This window comes from Hirundo rustica, chromosome 4, assembly GCF_015227805.2.
Source record: "Hirundo rustica isolate bHirRus1 chromosome 4, bHirRus1.pri.v3, whole genome shotgun sequence".
Classification (NCBI taxonomy): Eukaryota; Metazoa; Chordata; class Aves; order Passeriformes; family Hirundinidae; genus Hirundo; species Hirundo rustica.
Window position 1 is genome coordinate 31,741,578 of NC_053453.1, and position 11,382 is coordinate 31,752,959.

Below are 11,382 nucleotides of genomic sequence, written 5' to 3' on the forward strand. Positions count from 1 at the left end.
GATTTAGACTCTTGTAAAAAACTTGTCTCAGACGAGCCAGACCACCCCAAGCAAGAGTCTGGGACCCTCCTCTTTATCCACGAATATCACACATCAGAGCTGCTCAGCTCTGGCAGAAGTACAGATTCAAGCTGGGCATAGATCACACCTATGTATTATTTTGTCTAAGGAGCCTGCTAGTGCCTTTGGTCCCTGAAATACCTTTAGAGAGTGCAGATCGTTAGCAGACAAATCTGGCCTTCCTCATGGCCTTCCTCACTTTTGGCCATGCAAAATTAAACTTGCATATGTTGTTCAGAAGCCTTGAGCAGGACCTTCTAGTAACTTCCAGTTTACTCTTTTTTTGTGACGTAACATTATTTTCTCTTTATTCCATTGAAAAATATTAAATTTCTTGTGCCTAAATAAATTTCTCTTCACCAAGAGAAATAAGTATCTGATCAAGAATTTAACTTTTGTCCTCTGGAGGGCTGAGCGGGGAATCCTGTGATGAAGTAATTTGTCCTCTGATTAGTTTTCTCCCATGCCCCGTAGAGCAGTCATGCTTTGGTAGATGTTGCACTGTTATTCATGCTTCACTTACACTCTATTCACCTTATGATTGAAAAGGATGATCTTCATGTGAGAGTGGATTTTTGTCCTGTGTGTGTATGGATTGCAGCTGGCAGACGTCTCTTGAACTGAGGATATTTGCAAATATCCAGCTTCCAAAACACACAGTCCAAAATATTTATCCAAGTAACTCACACCGTGGCTTTACCTACCTTCACCATGAATAGATATCTTTTCCTTCTCCAAATCAAAGGAAGATTTTCACAGCAGCAAGATTAGGATGTAAGCCAGATTTACCTATTTGCAGTAAATGGCGATCTGAAGCATATTTTTCTGCCCTATTTTTGTCTACTTTTGGATGAGCTGTGCAATGACGTTCTTATGAGACTGTGGTGGTGTGACCCTGGTTGGAGGCCAGGTACCTATGAAGGCCACACTATCACTCCCCTCCACAACTGAACAGGGGAGGAAAAAAAAAAATTAAAGGCTCATAAGAGCAGGGAGAGCTCACTCACCAATCACCATCATGGGCAAAACAGTCACAACTTAGGGAACTTATTACCACTCAAAATCACAGCTGCAAAAGAAGAAGTAAAGCAAATCTTAAAAAATCTTTCCCCCACCCCTCCTTCCTTCCCAGCTCTACCTCCTCTCTGACAGTGGCACAGGAGGACAGGGAATGGGGACTATTGTCTGTTCACCATATGTTGTTTCTGCCACTACTTCTTCCTCAGGGAGAGGAGTCCTTCCCCTGCTCCTGCATGGGGTCCCTCCCACAGGAAAGAGTCCTCCATAAATTTCCCCAGTGTGGATCTCCTTCCATGGGATACAGTCCTTCAGGAAAATCTGCTCCAGTGTGGGTCCTCCACAGGGTCACAAATCCTATCAACAAACCTCCTCCAGTGTGGCCTCCTCTCTCTGAGGGTCCACAGGTCCCTTCCAGGAGCCTGGTTCAGTGCAGGTTTCCCATGGGGTTACAGACTTTTTTTGTCATCCACCTGCTCCAGTGTGGGTCTTCTCTATGATCTGCAGGTGATCTCTGCACCTCCATGGACCTACAAGGGCTGCAGGGCACAGCTGCCTCACCATGGTCTGCACCATGGACACAGTTTGCAGGGGAATCTCAGCTCCAGCACCTGGAGCACCTCCTCCCCTTCCTTCTCCACTGACTTCAGTGGCTGCAGAGTTGGTCCTTTCACATGTTCTCACTCCACTCTTTTCTGGCCACAATTACATCAGTGCAATAATTTGGGATTTGTTGTTGTTGTTGTTGTTGTGGGGTTTTTTTGTTTGTTTGGTTGGTTGGTTTTTTGTTTGGTTGGTTTGTTTTGGTTTGTTTTGGTTGTTTTTTTTTTTTTCCTTTTTCTTCTTTCTCTTTTATTTTATTAAGTGACAGCCAATGCTTAGGTGGGAATGTCCTTGCAAAAAGTACCACATAAAATGCCAGAGCAAAAATAATGAGAAAAACTTCTCAAACACTTCTAAGGAACTGTGTCCTCTTGAACAACACTCACTGTCAAATATACTGCATCATTTGTGCTTAGTCACTGTGTCCATTATTGTGCCAAGATAAGGCAACTTCTCTGTCATTGAGAAGCAGATTTTTGTTTGGATGCTGAGATACCAACAGCCCACACACTCAGACAATATAAAAATCAAATGTGCTCTGGGATTAAAGGAGGTGATCCTTGAGAATTTCAATTATATGCTACTATTAGACTGATCAGTTGGTAATCTGAAAGCTTATTATTAAAAAAAAAAAAAAAAAAAAAGTTATTACCCTAATCTTATCTAGAAAATGGACCATAGTATGGAGTCAAACAGATATGTTGAAACCTATTATGATGGATTTAATTACAGTTCTTAGTGCCTGGAGTCTCAAATTCAAGGATGAACCTAGAAAATGTATCATAATTTAGGGTCATAATAAAATTTTACTCTGTTCATAACATCTACCTGATAGCCTCTATATTGAGAAAACCATTGATATTTCCAAAAGCCAAGCGATTCCTTCACAAAACATTTACTAATTTGCAATACTCCTCAAAGCCCATGATTTTTACGTGGTTTTTCTGTTCAAGTCAGTGGGTAGTTTCCTACACAAAGACTGAATTAAGATGCCCAATTGCCAACATGTTGTCCCAAATAGTGCTCAGTACAGGCAATATTTTGAGAGAAATCTGACTGATAATGAGAGGCCCCTGAGGTGTTTCTTTATGAGACCTGACGACCGCTGATGGCAAAAGGAAAGAGCCTGCTCTCTCACTGGGGGGTATCACAGCTCTATTCTGGGGTCCTTTCCCCGCGGATGCTGGCGCCAGAGAGCAAGCCACCTGGTCCCGGGGCTTTTTCCCAGGGGGGCAGGGCCCAGAGGCAGAGACAAGCCATTACCCATCAGGGACAAGGTGGGAGTGGAACAGAGTTGGGTTACATTCCAGTGTGGGGGATGGGCACTGCTGAGCAGGGACAAACCACGTGATACAGTTAAAAGGGGAACAGGGAAAAAACTTTACAAATCCCATGAAACACAATATAAACCCAACTAATGCATTACAACAGGCCCCTTTTAAGTCTTCTTGGCCATGTCTGTGTCCAGCAGCATAATGCAGCTTGATCACATCCCTGTTGAAATGGGAGGCAAGGCTCCCATTTACCTTAATGTTACAGAATCATGTCACTAAGAATTCCAGCTAGCAAAGTCAGAGATCCACTTTAGTCATGACTGTCACAGGTGTTTATCTGAGTCCCTTCCCACAGGGCCTGTAAAATAAAAGGCCAGACATTTTGTAATGTCAGACAACATCAAAAATATGGAATTCTTCAAAAATAGGCTATCTCACACAATTTATAAAATGGGAAAGTGTTCTCCATATTGCTCTCAGTTTAAGAAAATTGACATGGTCCTATCACATTCCCTGCACTCAGCCTTAAATACAGAGCTATTTGGATATGTTAACAACAAAAAATGGCTTTGATAGTTTGCTACTATTTGTCTGAAATCAAAGCGTCATGCTCTGAAATTGTCAAAGGGGTTTTCTGAATCTGCTCAGGGCTTAAGTGTCTGTTTGGCAGCGTTGAGAAATTTGAGAAGTGGGTCCACTTGAACATCATGAACTTGAAGCTCAACAGGGCCAAGAGCGATGTGAGTCAGGAAAATCCTTGATATCAACACAGGCTTCAGGATGAGAGCAGCCCAGCATTGAAGGACTTGGGGTGAAGGAGAGGCTGGACTGACCCAGTCATGGACTGTATCCAAAGCAGTGTGGCCAGCAGAGCCAGGGAGGGGATTTTGCCCCTCTGCTCTGCTCTGGTGACACCCCACTTGGAGTGCTGCATCCAGCACTGCAGCCCCAAGGGCATGGACCGGCTGAAGCAAGCCCAGAGGGACACAAAGGTGATCGAAGGCTGGAGAGCTCTCCCATGAAAACAGAGATGGGATCATCCTGGCAACAGGAAAAGGGTTAATTGCTTTAAAGTAAAAGAGGATTGATTTAGATTAAATATTAGGAAGATTGGTTTTTTATAATGAGGGTGGTGAGGGACTGGAACAGATAGCCCAAAAAAAAGGAAGATACCCTACCCCTGGAAACAGTCAAGGTCAGGATGGATGGGACTCTGAGCAACTTGATCTAATTGAAGATGTCCCTACTTGTGGAAGGAAATTTGGACTAGAAAATCTTTAAAGGACTCTTCCAGCCTATACTATTTTATGATTTTATGATTCTATGTTAAGTAAAATAAAATCACAGAGATAAAATAATTAGCTTAAGAAGTAATTATACTAGTAGTAGCTAGATGAAGGTCTCCAGAGAGAAACACATGTACATAGCAGAGTTACAAAAACCTGAGAGCAAAAATCAAGACAGAGCTGGGAGATATCAATTCAGCAAGGTAAAAGATCAGACCAAATGCTGTGGAGACTGACACTTCCTCACCTGACTTAGGAGTGTCAAATGCCTGGCCATCACAGATTCATCAAGAGTCTGTCTTACAGGTGCTAAAAATATCAATGATAAGTCTATGACTACAGTCCAGCTGTTTTCTGGGTGTTTTGACTAATAAATAAGATCATTTTATGTACTCATGAATTGTGTATGAACCTCTTTGTCCACTCAGAGTAAAATGCCTAGTAAATCCCGGAAAGTTTCATTGGGTTATAATTGTTACCTCCATGAGAATGTTTAAAACACCTGGGAAGTCTCAAAAGGCATGAAGTGCCCATGAACAGGGAACTAAATCAAGATGCAAATTTCTGTTCCTAACACGAAAGTTAATAGTATTTTATAGCACTGTGGATATGAAAGAAAACAAAGTTTTTGTTGTAAATCAGTATGAGGTGCCTCTAAATATCCTTAACCAGCGACTGGCATCCTTAGCAGACAGAATTTTTTTTTTTTTTTCTTCACTTAAGATTAATTTGATTAGTGGTTTTCAATGAAATAATTAGCAGGTCGTGTATGTGCCTGTATGGGAGCAGTCAGATGCTACCTCATTTTGTCAGTATTTAAACTGATCAGAGATGTCCCGGATTTGCCAGGAGCCATTTGGACATAGTGCCATGTCTCAGACCATAAACCTTCCAGACTGTGAGGAGGAGCCCTCTGCTTCTTAAGTCATTTGTTGTATTCTGTTGGGATGATTTATTCTTGCTTACCCTATATTTCATGTGTTAATGGTTTACAACAACCCCAGATTTTGTATACTCTCTTTTGCTCCCTATATAGTTATTCCACACACTTTGTTCCAGCACCTTCCTTGTCCATCACCTAAACCCTGCCTAAACTCCCTGTCAGTTACTGTAAAAAATCTATCCCTTTTATCCAGAAAATTCTATGTCTGTTATAAATCCTTGAAACCCCACTGGACTCTGTAACACAATCCCTCCCACAGAGTAACCCTATTAGTTTCCCCAAATTGTACTATCCTCCTCTCTACTCCTCCCCAGTTGTATCCCATTGGTTAATGGTTTGCATCTACCCCTGTTACAACCCCTGCATAAAAACCATGAGTGCATCTTGCCTTTCCCTCCCTTGTGGACCCATTCACAATAAACACATGGATTTATCCGAGAGAAGAAGGTCTCCTCGAATCCTTTGTCCTGGTCCTTGTGGATGCCAAAGGCTCAAGGAGTGTGCCTCCGCTCTACGGGTTCTGTGCGTAGTAAGACTTTGCCGCGGGAGCACGGTTCCCCACTCCTGTGGCAGTGCCGGGGTGTTGAGCTGGCCTATTCACCCCGAAAGCCAAGGCGCTTCTACAGTCATTCAATGTAGACATATCCTACAGACAATATGAATACATCTTCTACATCAGAAAATACGGAAATCTAAGATGGTGGCATTTTCTTCTTTTTGCCATCTAAAACCCCGAAAAATACCTCTAAACCAAAGTAGAAGCCAATCCAGAAAGAACACTTGCAAATTCTCTTCCCATCTACATCAACAGGTACTAACATTAGGTTTGATGTGAATTCGTACATACCTGTATATAATGACTGAAACTCTGTAATAATTATTCATTTAGAGGCATAGGAATCCACTGAAGAGAAATCTTTTGAGTGTCACAGACAAATAAACAGCCCCATGCAAGCCACTAGGTTAGACTTCTAAATGGAAGGACAACTATAAATACAGTGTAAAAGGAAAATTTCATGATGCTTTGTGCCACTGAAAGAATAAATAATTAAATGGACCAATTTTTTTCTGAATGTTATTTCAGCTTTTCCTACCCTATTTCATACAAATATGAAGCAGAACTGAGAGGGAAAAAAAAAAAAGAAAAAAGTGAACAAAATTTAAGAATTGGTGATATTAATGTTTTATTTTCTTTGGTATTCAATAATATAATATTTCTGAAATATTTCTTTTTTAAAAGTTCCATTAAAAACAATGATTTTGTCTGACAACAATATCACTTGAAAATCTGTAGTACAAAATAATAAAAAGTATCACTCTATCCTTGTCAGCAGAGCAAACCCCAAAGGCCAGATGATGAACAAGTTATGAAAACATTTCACACTCACATTCATGCCTTTATATGAGTGAAAGAATGGAATCTGAAGTGATTTGCTTGGTTTGCTTTTTTTATAACTACTTCCTGTCATTGATAAGAGACAGAAATATCAGTTGTTTGTGACAGTATAATTTCACCTATAGACATCATATTTTAAATTACTGGAAGAAAAGACTTCTGTAGCATTTTTCTCTCTTACATTATTGTTGTAATTCACTTCCTATTAAATGAATTGTGTTATTGCAAAGTGTGTAAATCTAAGTATGAACATGAAGAAGCTTCACCTTTTGGTGTGACTGGATGCAGTCTGCTATTATTAAAACTTTTAATAATTAAATACAAGGGACTATATTGAAATAATATTTAGGTCCTTGACTTAAAATTAAGCAAAAAATAACAAAAAATAAATTAAGAAATAAAGACATGCACAGACCTTTTCTCAGACCTAATATTTTTGCTTATTAATCAACTCTCAGAAAAATGGATGACTGATTAAAATTATACCTGCATTATTGGGATTAGCAGCATGTGTTGTAGAAGAGAAGCCACCATGGATATCAAATTTCTTTCTCTTTTCCTGCATATTGTCTTGTTTTGTTTTGATTTGTTTTCATTTTGTTTATCTGAAATGAAGAATCGGGTGTGGGAAAAGAAATACATCTGCTTACACCTGAACGCGTGTGGGTGGGGTTTATAGACAATCACATGCTGGCTTTGCTGGTAGCAGTGCTACTTCTAAAAGCGTTCTGACCTTTTGTATGAACCATCTGATTCCCAAAGTGAATTCAGAAGGCTGCTGCTGGTCTACACATAAAGTCAACATGGACCTGTAGGACAACATTGAGTCAGACCTTTGGAAGGGTGCTCAGAGAAAATTTTGAAGATCATGGTGCAAAGTAATCCCCCAAATGATGGATAGTAGTCTGTTTACACCAGCTCCACTGGCTGTTTATTGCAAGAAATAAACACAAACCTCTGACTCCTGCTCCTCTCTTTAGATCAGTACTTTCAGAAATGGGCACCTCCAAAGAACAGACCTCTGAAAGGTGTTAATTGTAGAAATATTTCATGTTGGATCAGAGTGTTAATGTGTAGAAATGGGAAACTCTTGCCTTGATGGTCCACAGCACAGGTGCTTGTTATAATTTGGTATTTCTACTGATAAAGAAAAAATAAGTTAGTGTTTGAGCTTTGACAACTTATGAAGGCTTCCAGAAGTTATATCCCCTCAAGAGAGATGACATGTTATGACACACTGACAGAAATGTCCAACAAAATACAGTTTTTACAGACTTTGGACTCTGGCCACATAACTAGTACTTTTTATTTTCTCCTTCTTGAGTTGTCTCTGCAGAGCTGACAAATGTACAAGTCTGTCTGAACACCTCATCTAGAGAGTAAGCCAGACACAAGCAACACTATATAGGATGGATGTCTAATCCAAGTTGCTGAGTGGAGTTGCAATTCTGTATGGCTTAAAAATAGCTTGGGTTAGCTTTTAATACTTGCTAAGTATTCCTCAGACCTCTAAGCCTGTAGATTCTCTCCAAGCAACTTAAAGCCTTCTTAATGTTAACTTATTTTTTAAAGTCAGCACTCCTGTGCTTGGTACAAAAACCCTTTTCTTCAGTTTTAGAGTAGTTTGGGTTACTGAAACATCTCTCACTAGTGCCAGCACCTTTTCAGTTGCATGCAATTTCATTGTTAGTAAGGTGGGGGTTATTGAAATGATACCTCATTATCAGCTACAGCAAATACCAAGATACTATTTGCCGGTCATGATTTTTTCCCTGATAATAACTCAGATCAGGTTTGCAGCTGTCTCAAAGCATTTGAAACCTTAGACAAAGTGCAAGCACCTGTCAAAACTTAATGCTCTCACCAATCAGAAATATCAGCAATGTTGTCACTTTCCTAGATAAATTCAGGCTAGTAAGAAAATATGCTCTTGAAGTTGTATAGTTACCCTGTGCAACTCAGCATCATGTAGCACAGCTGGTAAATGTGCTTAAGATATTTCTGTGTATAATAGAAGAAACCTGAAGTGGAGCCAATGGAAATCTAAGTTTTCCAAGTATTAAATACCTGAAATGCTATCTTAAGCAAGAATTTTGAAGAATTATAGCCTCATCAGAACTTTTTGATGGAAATAAGTAGAGAACAAAGCCATGAAGATGATTTTGATCCTGTTTTCTCAGCTTATTAAAATGTTTCTCTGATAAAACTAGTAGGTTCAGCAGATGGATGAACTACAGAGGTCAGAATTTCAATTCAGTTTGTGTATGCACACAAGATTTGAGATGTAAGCACTGAACTTCATCCATATATTTTTAAAAATAATCCCGAAAAAACAGTTTGGAAAATCAAATAATTCAAAATTTCTCTAGAGATTTCAAGGCCGTTCTCTTTCTGTTAATCTAAGATCTCCTCCCCAAATACTATCAGAAAGAGGACCATGAGTATGAGGATATGTGAAATTGAAAGTAAATGGGAAGCAAAATTTTAATAGAATCCTCCCTCTTTTTATATGGCTGGTGAGCCACCATCTCGATTAATGGGAACTGCATCTGGTGTGCTCCTGGTATGATCTTCAGAAGGATTTTCTAGAAATAATGTCATTTATCACCTGGCTATGGCAATAGCTGTGCTTAGACAGCTTGAAACCAATCTTGGTTTTGCCACAACATACTGCCAGGACAGATGCAAACTGTTGTTTAGCCTCAGGTCTTTCAGGTTAATACAGTTTCCAATGAATTTTCTTACAACTTAGAAATTCTGATGCAGAGTATTTTTTCCTACAGGAATTCTATTGCATATTCTTTTAATTGGGTTGCACCCTATTTCTAACATCTTCATATCCTTGTCAAAAATTGGAGGTATTCAGAAAACCAAACTCAAAAATATTAAAGCAATAGGGGGAGTAGACTTTTGGAATAGAATTGAAAAAAAATATTTTCTGCTAACCTATGTTCTGACTAGAAGCTGTTGTAATTTCTGCTGTTTTTTTTAAAGGTATTTCTCTATGCAGTCTCCACATAAAGCCGTAATTTTGAGAAACAAGACACCTGAAGTGAATATCAGGAAGCATTTCCTGGACACTGAGTTGGAACTATGGTCTAGCAAAATCTTTATTTGGTTTTCTGTACAATCTACATAGTATATACATCCAACTACACATAAAATTAGCATCTCTAAGTAATTAATATTCTTGACATATAGGTCAGCTGTAGCACGTGATTTTCAGACACTCGCATGGTTTTACCTTCTATTATGGAGGGAAGGCTCCCTACAATCCCAAAGGCAATCTTGGGATATTGACTTGATGGTGACCTGGAGTTGAGATTAAATACTGTCAGTGTTGCTGTTTGATGCAAGGGTTGTGTCCCAAGTTGGGAAGGCAAATGAGATTTTCCTTATACTACACACCAGAGAAAAGAGATGCTGTATGTGTGTATCTGTCTCCCAGCTGAGGTGCCAGTTGGAGCTGCCTGAAGAAACCTGCAGGGCTCACCTCTCTTCCTACAAAGAAAGACCAAAGAGACAGTTTCATTGGGTTTTAGCAGAGTGCTGTCCTGCCCTTTCCCAGTAGAACTTTAAGGGTCAGCATAACTCACCCTCTATCAGTGACTCATCTCATTGTGCAATTTGACAGGGGAGTGAAAACACTCTTCAGTGAGAAAAAGAAGGTTTTTCTGGGAAAAAGTTGGCTGAAGCAACATGAAGAGAAATGAGGTAGGGTAGTAGAGGTCTCCTTAAATTTACATTGTGGTAAGGATGAAAAAGAGGTGAGAAAATGAGCAAGATAAGTCCAAGCCCTTGTTTCTTGACATATAGGACAATCTGACCTCCCTCTCTATATGAAACTATCCACAAGTACTAACAAAACAACACAGTCAGATTTAACTTAGAATTTACCATGTGCTAAGCAAAAAAGTATGGCTTTTAAAATAAATCATTAAAATATCTATCTATCTATCTATCTCATGTTTAGAGATTTTGAAATAAGATGGACTACTTATTTAATAAACCTGAAAACATACAATGGGCAATATAAAATGCATACAAAATTAAATCAAGCAGGTACATTCATCACTGACAATAGAATAAATTGACCCAAGCACAAAACATTTATTTTAATGACCTAAGGCAGCATAAGGATAATGACATAAGATAAAGAACACTGTGAAAAGTTTTTGCTTTTTTTTTTTTTGTAGCCTGTAGCACAAGGGCAAATAGGAGCTGGAGTATAGTAGCACTTAACTTGACACCTTTTTGACTGTGATGGAGGACTAGGGTAGGAGAATGGTTATCCTCCTAACAGGTTAATGGCAAATCCATCTATTTTAGGTGGCCAGTCTGGTTTTATTGTGTCAGTTTTGGCAGTGTGAAATGTTGTTTTGACTTTTGCTTTTTAGTACCCTCCATTATACGACACAGTTAGTATAAAAAAAATCCAAAATATTGAATTGAAAAGTCATTCTAAATTGTGAAGCATTTAACATAGAAACTGTTAAGACAGGTCACTGTGGTGTGTTTTTTAAAATCTTCTTCTAAAGCCAAAGTTTAGCAAAACCAGCATACAGCATATTTTCATGCAGTTCTTTTTTCCAATGTGAAGTTTTTTACTGAAACTTTCCAAGTGTCTCTAGATAATGATCAGCCCATGTGAGAGACTGATCCACCAGAACTACATTTTCTTTTAAAACACTGACTCTTAAAATACTGTCTTTAAATGCCCCAGTAAATTAAATAGGAAAGATGTGGTCCAGATAAGGGATTCTACTCTGCATTCTTTCTGCTGTTTTGCTCTCTGTTCACAGG